We start from the raw sequence: 12,865 nt of genomic DNA, 5'->3' as shown, positions 1-12,865 counted from the left end.
TCTTAAGGGATCAAATGGTTTGCAAATGGGCAAACATGGCTCTCAATTATACATATAAAAGAATGTGTGTATGTGTGTGGGGCGGGGGGGGGGGGGGGTGTAAGCCCAGCATCTCCTCCTAAAACACTGGACTGAATTCTACTAAATTTGGTATACTTAGTGCTTACCAAACAAGAATCACCTCATACAGGAACCAGGATATGAGAAAAAAAAATTCTGCATCTGACAAGTAGGCTGCCATGAATGGCAGGTGTGTTGTGAGAGTGTAGCATCAGCATGATAGATAGGCATGTTTTTTGCAGGAGCCACACATGCTCATGGGCACAGATGGGGGAAGGTTGTGTACAGAGGAGGGGATGAACAGAGAGAGGGGGACAGGAGGGAACAGATAAGGGAAGAAGGAGTATGAGGGAATGGGCAGGGAGAGAGGGGGGGATGAGTAGGGTAAGAGGGGGGACAGGAGGGAATGAGTAGGGTAAGAGGAGGGGGGCAGGAGGGAATGAGTAGGGTAGGAGGAGGGGGGGCAGGAGGGAATGAGTAGGGTAGGAGGAGGGGGGGCAGGAGGGAATGAGTAGGGTAAGAGGAGGGGGGGCAGGAGGGAATGAGTAGGGTAAGAGGAGGGGGGGGCAGGAGGGAATGAGTAGGGTGAAAGGGGGCAGGAGGGAATGAGTAGGGTGAGAGGGGGGGCAGGAGGGAATGGATGGGGAGAGGGGGAGCAAGAGGGAATGGATGGGGAGAGGGGGAGCAAGAGGGCATGGATAGGGAGAGAGAGGTGGGAGTGTACACAGAATGTGGACAGGAGGAGATAGATAGCATGAGGGGATGGGAGGAGACAGGGAGAGATGGTTATCAGGATATGGACAGAGAGAGAGAGAGAGAGAGAGGTTGGGCAAAAGGAGATAGATTGAGAGAGAGAGAGACAGGGGGGGGAGAAGATGGATGGGGGGGGGGGGAGAGTATTGGATGAACAGCAAAATGGGGGAAGAACAGTAGATGAACAGCAGAAATGGGGAAAGAACAGTGGACGAACTGCAAAAATGGGGAAAGAACAGTGGATGAACAGCAAAAAGGGGGAAAGAACAGTGGATGAAGAGCAAAAAGGGGGAAAGAACAGTGGATGTACAGCAAAAAGGGGGAAAGAACAGTGGATGTACAGCAAAGAGAGGGAAAGAACAGTGGATGTACAGAAAAAATGGGGGAAAGAAGAGGTGGGTAGAGAGAGTGGATGATGAGGTGGACAGAGAGAGGGGGGGGGAGGTGGAGATGGACACACAGAGAGAGAGAGAGAGAGAGAGAGAGAGAGAGAGAGAGAGAGAGAGAGAGAGAGAGGAGGTGGAGATGGACAAAGAGGGGGGAGGTGGAGATGGACAGAGAGGGGGGAGGTGGAGATGGACAGAGAGGGGGAGGTGGAGATGGACAGAGAGGGGGGAGGTGGAGATGGACAGAGAGGGGGTCAGGAGTTGTTTTGTGCAGGTAGTATTGGAGTGCCTTGTAGGAGCTATATGTAGGGATGGGCAGCAGAGAGTGAGTGGTGGAAGATATGGATAGTGAGAGAGGGAGGAGGATGAGGTGGACAGGGAAAGGGAGAGGATGAGGTAGGGAGACAGAGAGGGGGAGGATGTGATGGATAGAGAGGGGTCAGCAGGGGACTCACAGACAGGGGAAAGGAGGGCAGGGCATAGAGAGTAAGGAGGGGAGGAACATATGGTTTAAGGTGGGAAGGGACAGGAAGAGAGGAGGGAGAAGGGGAGGGACAGAGAGAGGGGAAAGGAGGTAGGAATAGCATGAGGTGGATAGGGGGAGGAAGAAAGGAGGAGATGGATAGGGGGGAGAGGAAAGGATGATATGGATAGGGAGAAGGGGCCAGCAAGAGATGAAGAGGAGGAGGTGGTTAGGGAGAGTGGAGCAGGAGGAGATAGATAGGTAGAGGGATGTGGGAGATGGGCAGAGAAAGGTTGGAGGATATGGATATAAAGAGGGGGAGGAGGAGATATACAGAGAGAGGGAGAGATGGAGATGGGGAGAGAGGGGGAGAAGGAGATGGGAAGAGAGGAGGGCAAGGAGGAGATGGACAGAAATAGGAGGAGCAATATATGGGCATAAAGAGAGGGAGGAGGGCTAGACAGACAGAGAGGGCAAGGAAGAGGAGATGGTCAGAGAAGGGGGGAGGAGCAGGTCAACTGAAGTGGAAAGACAGACTGAGGGAGAAAGAGGTGAGCACAGAGAGGAGGAAAGAGATGCGTGATTTTTTTAATCTACTGCAAGCTCTTTGCTTTCCATATTTTTGGAGGAGATAGTATGGACCAAAACAAGAAAAAAATGTATAGTAAACATGCACTCGAAAATCTTACCTTAATAGCTATGAGCACTTGTTCATCTTCGCTGCTGTGAAACACACCTCTATTATTGGAAAAGTGTTCATATCTCTTAAGGTATGAGATTTAGAGTCCATGTTTACAGGACCTTTTTTCTTGTTTTGGTCCCCTTCCCCAAATATGGAAAGCAAAGAGCTTTAGTGGAAGAGATGGGTTTCACAGTATCAAAGAAGAACAAGTGCTCATAGCTTTTAAGGTATACATTTTAGAGCCCACATTTATTACCTCTCCCCCCCCTTTTTTATGAAAGGAACCTGTCCTCAAAGTGTGTAAAGGGAATTGCACGTACACAATATTTGGTGCTATGTGAATAACAGTATCCACACTGAAAATAGTGTAGATACTCAACAATACCTAGTTGCAGAATCTTGTGTGTAATACAACAGTCAGACTGATTGGTTCACTGTCTACTGAATGCAGTGAAATGGTTAGCCACAATTCCACTCAATTTGAAATGATAGAAAAATTGGTGGCTAATGTGGCATCAAACCTTACATACCAGAGTTACATTACAAATATGCAACTGGAATGTGAATCATTCACTTCGAAAAACTCAACAGATAACCCTATAATGGACAGAGTTTAGGAAACAGTATTTCTTGCAGGCTTGCGTAAAAATTATAGGAACAAACAGGGCCAAAAATATGTAAACTGGCCAGATGAGATACAGTGCTGTTCAGCTTGAGTACTCTTGCATTTATCTTCTGATGACAGTACACAGGATATACACTTATGACTGCCCTGCTAGGAAGTGACATAAATCTCAAAAAATTCATGCAGTATCTATGATGAGTTGTTTCTCATTCAAATTCACCTCTCCATAAAGTTTTTACATCGATGAGAGATCAGAGCAAATCTTCATAAGAGACAGAATGTCCACTGTTGGTTTGGAAATTTTAGAGCATTTTGAATGGTGAGCTGGACAATATGTTTCCACGATATGAAAGCATCCACATGCTGATAGGAGGTGGTAGAAATGTGCATTCTGATGAAGTGCAATCTGTTCAATGCCACAATTACCCGCTTACTAATGTCTGCATCCACAACCAAGGAAATTGCAATACTTCTCTGGGTCTGTTGTCCAACTGTGTAGTCGAAGTGGAATGGAAATGCAACACATTATTAAATTATAAGTGCCTCTGTGAAACAATGTTTATGTACAATGCCTTCCCTTCAGCCACTGTGTCTATTAGCAATATAATGGAAACTTAAGCTCTGAAACACAGCAAAGAGATACAACAACTTATGACTCATGCACTGTCACTGATATTCATTCAATTAAATGACCGTAGTCTGCAGTATTCTACATTCATCTATATGAGTGCTAACAATGTTCTGCATTACAACAATGTACAACTAAAACTGTAATATTTGACAATTAGAAAAGTGTCAATATTAAGGAAGCTAACTCAAATATACTGACATATGTCAGATGATGGAAGCTAACTCAAATATACGGACACATCTAAGATGATAACTCAACAGGTCTGCAGCTAGTACAAAGCAAACAAATGTTAATGACCTTTTGGTACTAGAAAATGCATTACATATAAAGCCAATTTTGTGAGGCACACTTCACAAGACATGTACAGCGCAAAGAATTTGAGTGGCACATAAACATATTTTTAGAAATCTTCATTGTTTTCCCTGATAGAACTTCTGCATTAAAAACTCACAGTCACAAACTCAATACTAGTAAGCAATTATTTTCAGTAAAATGCGTATCATGTCTACTTTCATTTTCACCTTAAATATGGAGTCACTTTCTGAGGAAATTCCCAGCTGTCAACACTTTCAAATTACAAAAACTGGCCACTGCAATCGTGTTTGGATGCAACTCAAGAGACTCAAGTGAACCTCTGTTTACAATTTCTGATATTCCTCCACCATATATCTACATTATGTAATCACTCATATTCTTTAAACTAGTGTAGTAAGTAAGGACTGGTGGAAAATCACTGTGATATTCATCATCACTTTACCAAAAAAAAAAAAAAAAAAAAAAAAAAAAAAAAAAAAAAAAAAAAAAAAAAAAAAATTGATTGGTCCACTTCAGCCAATATTATGAATTAGGTTCTTCTGTTTTTTGTATGCACAGTACTTTTACATTCTTTCGGACTGTGCACTTCTCTCCTCATCCGAAATCACCCTTCCCATTCTTAGTTTGTTAATTTTTACTGGTGGTGTGTTACGTTTGTCCTGAAGTATCTTGAGCCCATCTGTCTTGCCCTTCAAATCTGTGATTTCATCAAGTCCTCCCTTGATCTCTGTGATCCATCTAACGCCGCTCTTACTATTCCATAACTTCTCAATTATTCTCCTGCTAATTTTATTTTCTGTTGTCCTCATCAAATGTCCAAGCAGACAGATCTGTTTCTTTTTTAATGTACTTGTCACTGGTTCTATTTCTTTATAAACTGCTTCATTTAAAGCTATTTTCCAAACTCCACCTTTTTTGTATTTTTTATTTATACATGTTCTGACTATTCTTGTTACGGTTCTAAGTAATCTGTCTATTGCTATAGTATTGGTTGTTTTAAATATAGTTTTGCTAGCATATGTTATTTGTGGCTGTGTGACTGTTTTGTAGTGTTTCAATTTTATGGCTATTGAGAGGCATTTTTTGTTATATGTGTTCTTGATAACATGATGTGTTTCAATCAATTTGTTTATTCTAACTCTGCCATGATGGTTTCTCATACAGGTCATTTGTAATTATCTCTCTCAAGTATTTACATTTTTCAACAACTTTTATGTCACGTTCTCGAATTCTAATTTTGTTTGCCAGTAGCTGTCCCCTTGGCATTATTTCTGTTTTTCCAAAAAATATTTTAAGGCCAATACTCTGGGCTATTTCCTGTAATGAATTAGTTTGTTGTTTTGTTTCTTGAATGCTGTCAGCAAGAAGAGCGAGGTCATCAGCATATCCGAACAGTTTAACATTATGTCATCTTTTTGTATTCCAACCTTAATGTTCTTTGGATTGTCCTTGTACCATTCCCTCATTGTGTATTTAAGGCCACCATTAAAAAGGAATGGTGACAGGCTGTCTCCCTACCTTAAACCAGTTGTTACAAATGTTCCCCACTCAACTTAATTTTCAAATTTGTATTTGTTAAGGTAAGTTCTATCAGTTTAATTAATTTTAGGTGGAGTCCAAAATGTGTCAAAACTTTCAACAGTGAGGGTCTATGGATAGAAGCGTATGCTTTCTTAAAACCTATAAATGTATTTGAGAAAGGCTTGTCTTGTTTGTGGTAATAAGCCATGATTAATTTCAGAGTAATCATTGGTTTGGCAAGGCTTCTTCAAGGTCTGAAGCCTCCTTGGTAATCCTCTGCTTCCTTGTCCAGTTATTCTTTGATCCTACTGTGTAAAATCTTTGAAAAAATTGTGTAGGTACAGTCCAAGAGTGAGATTCCTCTATAGTTGTCTGGATCTCTTTTGTCTCCTTTCTTACGGAGTGGGCTAATTATAGCTGTGGTCCTTTCTTCGGGGAATTTTTCTGTTGCCCAAATCTTTTGTAAAATAATATGTAAAGATGTCTGAGTTGTTTTACCAACATACTTCCACATTTCCACAAACGCTTGATTTTCACCACATGCTTTATAGTTTCTCATTTCTTTAAGTGTAATTTCTATTTCCTGGAGTGTAGGTAGGTTTATATTTTCTGGTTTGATTTTTATAAGAATGCTTGTGTCTACTGTTAAAAGCTTTTCAGTTTCATTGCAATTCATGTACTTGTAGAATGCTTCTGCTATGATTTCTGTATTTTCCTTGTTATTACGGGCTATTCTCCCATCTTTATTTCTAAGCAGTAGTGTGGGAGCATTGTAATTACATAATTGTTTATCAAAGGCTTTAAAATAATCTCTGGAATTGGTTTGTAGTAGTTTTCTTCAACGGAATTCGGTAGATCCATTCGATATTGCTGCTTTGTTTTTCTGATGATTTGAGAGACTTTTTTCTGACATTTTTTAGGTTAGTTGCAGTTTTTTTCAATTTTGTGAGTTTGAAATCTTGTCTAAGCTTGATGTTGTTCATCATGAATGTCATCACATTCCGTAATCCACCATGCATGTTTTTTAAACTGATTTACTGGGGCCAGTTCTTCAGCATGTTGTTTTAAAATTGGTATTAATCCCTCAAGATTATCCATTACTATAGTATTTTGATTTTTTTCTAGTATTTGCCATTTCTATTAATTTATGTGGGTCATACTTTCTTTTATCTCCAATTGCTCTACGTCCTTTTTTTTTTCCTTAATGGGGTGAATTTGATTTTGATTTTGACTAAATAATGATCTGAACCTGTGTCTGTTCCTCTCAGTACTTTAACATTTCAAATTTCTTTAAGAAAGTATTTGTCCTTGCGGATATGGTCTAGCTGCCAGTCTCCTCTTGTTCAATCAGGATGTTTCCGTTTCATAAGTTTGTTTGTTTTTCTTTTAAAATTTGTAGATTTAGAGATGAGCTCACGTGTTCTGCAAATTTCACTGACTTTTTGTCCCTTTTTGTGGGGCCCTTTTTCCAATTATATCTCCATACTTCTTTTCCTTTCCCACTTTGGCATTAAAATCCCCTATTAAGATTTTTACATTGTTTTTATTGACTTGATTTATTGTCTGATCCAAAATATCCTAGAATTTTTTTACTTCCATCACAGTTCTTGTTAGAAAATTTTCTCACTGTTAGGGGAATGGGTGTTTATAATAGTACAGATCTTGTTTGTGGTTTTCAGAGTTAAAGTTGCAATTTGTGGAGAAACAGCTTTAAAATCAATTACTGAATCTATCATTTTCAAATTTATTATAAACCCTGTTCCAAATTGTGGGCATTGTTTCATAATTCTTTGTCCTGGTTTTCCATTGTCAATTCTATAACCCTGAGATTCAAATGGATTTTCTGTTGTATTTCTCATATCTTGGAGTCCTGCTGTTATGATGTTTTGTCTGTCCACTGGTTTTACTCAATTAAAAAATATGTAAATTTATGAAGAGTACTATGTAAATACTTCATGTATGAAGTTCATTATTGTAATATTAAATAAGCATGCATAGAAATAACTTCCACCTGTATACTTATATATCGACTTGTTTAGTCTCTTATGCGTAACCTGCTGTTGTAGATTAAGACAATAAAATCTACAGACAGATGGCATTAGAATGTCATTATGAGGAAACAGGAGCTGTGTCATAATACAGACACTCCTAGACAGATTAAAGAATTTCACTACAGACAATACTGCAAAGTACTGAAGTATGCCATTAGAACAAGACAATGTGGTGGACATCTCAAAGCAAAATTAAACCTACAGAGTCAGTTTGATTGAGTGACTGATTTTATTTGATCCTGTAGGATTATATTGTGTATTGCAAGTGTCATGTAATATGGGCCTTGCCAAGAATATAAGACCATCAATATTACACATTACTTAACACTCTAGAGACCAAGCCTGAGCACAGCTTGGACCGCAATTCTGTGTTAAAAAAATCAAGCTTGAGTATAGGGCAGGCACTGGTTTCCTCAAAGTGCAGCCCATCTACCCCTCGAAAACTGCATTCATTTCACATGACAACAGTGTATAAATGTCTGAGGACCTGCCTCTTGATTCGTGCTGCCTTCTCATGTCAAGAAGCATTAGTGAAAATAACAGCTGCTGTTATGAATAGCAGACCCAATATGATTGCGCTGACGTAATTTTGTGCATTTACTCTTTAGGTTTCACAGTCTGCTGCAATTCTGCTAGAAATACGTCTTGTATATTGAGTGAGCAAAAAATTTTGAGACCTCTAGACAAATGACAAGGATAGCAAGTATTATATTCAAATGTTTTATGTTTTTATGTTATACTTTCTAACATGTTCCACACCCACGAGAACTGAAGATGAAACATAAATCTTGAAGCTTGGCCCTTTTATACTATGTATCACTCTTGAAGATACATCCATTACATATGTGCCAGTAACACTTTGAATAACAGCAGAAATGGCTAGTTTCCTAGGCCCAATATTCATTTACCGTTCCAGTCTCCACAGTGTACAAGAGTAACATTTCTGATTAGACTTTCTGATGATTGCATAGAACATAATTTACAGATTTATTTTGCTAGAAAAATCTTCAATATTGTAATATTCACTTTCCACTAGATACTTCAAGAAGTACCGTCATGCACATTGTTCTGTAGGCTATTGAGCAGACTACTTATTAATTGGATCCTGAGAGCTGAGACCCTTTTTCAGGAAGTGCCAATGAGACACACTTCCTAATCTATTCTCTTCCACTAGTTGTGGGAGTGGTTTTATGCATTTGTTATCCACTCCGAACTTACTTTCGCGACCACATTATTGCTTTACACATGTTTAAAACTGTAAAAGTTGAGACGGCTAAATTATTGAAGCTTCCTTCCCAATAAATTTATGAAAAGGAAGAGACAGATAATGTCCACAATCATGGACCAATATCCTTGCTATCATTGTTACTGATGATTTTTAGAAACTAATGAATAATACGAGGTGCATTCAAGTTCTAAGGCCTCCGATTTTTTTTCTAATTAACTACTCACCCGAAATCGATGAAACTGGCGTTACTTCTCGACGTAATCGCCCTGCAGACGTACACATTTTTCACAACGCTGATGCCATGATTCCATGGCAGCGGCGAAGGCTTCTTTAGGAGTCTGTTTTGACCACTGGAAAATCGCTGAGGCAATAGCAGCACGGCTGGTGAATGTGTGGCCACGGAGAGTGTCTTTCATTGTTGGAAAAAGCCAAAAGTCACTAGGAGCCAGGTCAGGTGAGTAGGGAGCATGAGGAATCACTTCAAAGTTGTTATCACGAAGAAACTGTTGCGCAACGTTAGCTCGATGTGCGGGTGCATTGTCTTGGTGAAACAGCCCTTCCCGGACGTTTTTGTTGCAGTGCAGGAAGGAATTTGTTCTTCAAAACATTTTCGTAGGATGCACCTGTTACCGTAGTGCCCTTTGGAACGCAATGGGTAAGGATTACGCCCTCGCTGTCCCAGAACAAGGACACCATCATTTTTTCAGCACTGGCGGTTACCCGAAACTTTTTTGGTGGTGGTGAATCTGTGTGCTTCCATTGAGCTGACTGGCACTTTGTTTCTGGATTGAAAAATGGCATCCACGTCTCATCCATTGTCACAACCGACGAAAAGAAAGTCCCATTCATGCTGTCATTGCGCGTCAACATTGCTTGGCAACATGCCACATGGGCAGCCATGTGGTCATCCGTCAGCATTTGTGGCACCCACCTGGATGACACTTTTCGCATTTTCAGGACGTCATGCAGGATTGTGTGCACCGAACCCACAGAAATGCCAACTCTGGAGGCGATCTGTTCAACAGTCATTCGGCGATCCCCCAAAACAATTCTCTCCACTTTCTCGATCATGTCGTCAGACCGGCTTGTGCGAGCCCGAGGTTGTTTCGGTTTGTTGTCACACGATGTTCTGCCTTCATTAAACTGTCACACCCACGAACGCACTTTCGACACATCCATAACTCCATCACCACATGTCTCCTTCAACTGTCGATGAATTTCAATTGGTTTCACACCACGCAAATTCAGAAAACGAATGATTGCACGCTGTTCAAGTAAGGGAAACGTCGCCATTTTAAGTATTTAAAACAGTTCTCATTCTCGCCACTGGCGGTAAAATTCTATCTGCCGTACGGTGCTGCCATCTCTGGGACATATTGACAATGAACGCGGCCTCATTTTAAAACGATGCGCATGTTTCTATCTCTTTCCAGTCCGGAGAAAAAAAATCGGAGGCCTTAGAACTTGAATGCACCTCATAGAGTAGTTGTACATCTCGGTGCACCTGATTTATTGTCAGACATCAGTTTGTATTTAAGAAAGCAGTATCAGTGCCTAACATAATTTATTCTTTCATGTGTATGCAGCACTTGCAGGTTTAAATGAAACATTGAGGGCAGAAGGCATATTATTTAAGAAAAGCATTTGGTTACATGGACCATGCTAAACTTTTGCATAAAGTGAAACATTAGAGAAATTACTGTTTCATTTTTATAATCTTTTTTCAGTTTTTACATTTTCTTATTAGCTTTCTGTGCATTATGTAGTGACTTGTTCCTTGATCAAACAGAATTGGCCCCACTGTCCCACAGAACCTGATGAATTAATAATGAAACTGTATGAAAATAAATACACTAAATGTTATGCTATGTGTAACATTTCTTTGAACCCAGGTGGATAGTAGAAACAATAAAGTAAAGAAAGAAACACATGTATTAACTTTCTCAATTCTTTCTACTTTGAACTTCAGTGTAAGGCATTATTCTGATTCGAAGACTGAGGTTCTGGCTTATTCTGTATGATTTCAAAGTTTATCATCTTACACAATTATCGTATGGGCAAATGCAGTTAAAGTAAATAAACCATTTATTCAGAACAAATTAACACTAAGGTTACTCTTTAACAAAGATATCTGAAAATCTTGCAGAATTCATTTTGAAGTTTTGGAATTCCTACATTCACCCCAACTATATTCACTCATTAATGGTATTTGTTGCTAACAGTACAAATCAATTTCAGCTTAACTGCCACCTCCACAACACAATACAAAAAAGAAAAATAAATTATTTCTTCTCTTTCAATGCTTGTAAGGGGTTCAGGAGTAAAGTTCTGTATTATGATGCACAGATAGTCTAGAAATTCCCATACACAAAACAGGAAACGGAGAATTCTTGTAAATTATAAACAAAATTACAAACATTATTTATTTATAAACTATTGTACAAATTATCTGTTCACCTTGAAAATCTGTTCCACTGAAATGAAAGCAGCAGTGTTAACAGCAAAAAGACCTCTACTGTTACAAATAAAGATAAGCTTTGCAATAGGACATGAATTTTTGATCACATTGCTACTTTTACTGCCTGTGAGATGATTAGTATCCATACAAGGAAGCTGAACCCCAGATAATGGAACAAGACACGACATGTGACTCAGTTTATACAGACTGACCACTTTAAGAGAAAACACCAACACACTTTGCTCTGCCAGAGCAGCAGAAGGTCGTGGAGGCTGGGGTAGCGGTTGATCCACAGGCCTGGGTGGGGGAAGGACTCTGCAACTGTAGAGCAGGGAAAAGAGGGCACCAGTTCAAATTCCATGGGATCAGCAGCAGTAAGCGCAGGAGCTAGCCCCACTATCACCCTACCATGTAGTCAAACGTAGGACAGTAATGGCAGCAGTGGTGGGAATGCTGCCGCCATTGGAAGCCTCCTACCAGAATAACATTGTGAGCGACCCTGTTGCCCAGCTGGCTTGGAGATTGTGGAACTGAAGGTCCAACCGGATATGGCTGCAACTGAATGGAATGATGGATCAGCCTCACCTGACTGACATCCACAACAAAAAACTGCCAAGAGCTTTGTGGTCCACCATAATAACAGGCAGCCACCCCTGCTGCTGGCCAAAAGACTGCACCAAAATGGGAGGCTTGAGAGGAAAACGTGGTGGGCAAATCAAAAGGACACAACAGCTGGCATACCTCTAAATGTTCTACTGGGCTACGCCCATTGAACAGCATCACCCAGTACATAGCCAGAAAACTCAACAATGCACTGTCCTGGGATGATGCACACATGGACATAAGTACGAAACACAGCACTTCCAAGTTGGACACCTGATGGAACATGGCAATAGTTAGGTGCTGGATACCATTGCGAATGCAAAAGTCTTCAAAATCCTATGATACAAATTACCAACTGTTATCAGTTATGAGTGTCTGGAAGAAGCCTCTGATACCAAAATTCATTGACAAAGCATGAACTGTTGCTGTTGACAGATGGCAACGTACAAGAACTTTGACAATGCATTGATCATCATACTGTGTCTTAAAACCATGCCTGTAAAGTTGATGTGCACTTTGTCCCAAATGTGCTCTGGGACTGGCCAAGAGAAAAACTAACACTGTGATGCAGCCTTGTTTTGTGCACAGGCAACTTACGTCCATACAGGATGTTCAGTATCTTGACTGATTGCCGACAAGTGGTAACATGCCAAAGCCTTCATAGGAACATACCCCAGTGTGATGCATGCAGCAGCTGGAGTATGCAAGGACACAATGCTGGAGGTATGACCACTCAATGCTGGAGGTATGACCACTCTACAGCTCTGCACCTCCATGGCCTGCATTAGGACCTCCTGAGCAATGCTGAGGCAATCATAATCATGTATGCCTTGCCAAATGCACTAAAGAAAGAGCATGCTCTGCTCACCCCATCAGGACAGCTGAAAAAGTTTTCCAGAAGAGGAGTTGGTGGCCATGACGGCTGCAACTTCCCAAGCCATTAAAGGAAAATCTTTCAAAGTCTGCTGCAAGGCATCATTAAAGGTGAAAACAAGAGACTCTTGTGGGTAGAACTTGTATCCAGTCCTGCTGGCAATCACAATAGTGCATCCGCGTTTGTATGCTGGGCAATGGACTGCTATCAAATGT

General features: G+C 40.5%; 1 protein-coding gene across 7 annotated transcripts in view; it reads right to left on the bottom strand.

The window, feature by feature from the left end:
* LOC126088314 (GATOR complex protein Iml1) overlaps positions 1 to 12,865 on the bottom strand; it is a 579,824-nt gene that overhangs the window by 132,521 nt on the left and 434,438 nt on the right. The gene's annotated exons all lie outside the window — the stretch shown is intronic.

Source organism: Schistocerca cancellata, chromosome 1 (genome assembly GCF_023864275.1).
Source record: "Schistocerca cancellata isolate TAMUIC-IGC-003103 chromosome 1, iqSchCanc2.1, whole genome shotgun sequence".
Lineage (NCBI taxonomy): Eukaryota > Metazoa > Arthropoda > Insecta > Orthoptera > Acrididae > Schistocerca > Schistocerca cancellata.
The sequence above is the reverse complement of the archived record's forward strand: the minus strand, read 5'-3'. Positions and strand labels throughout refer to the sequence as shown.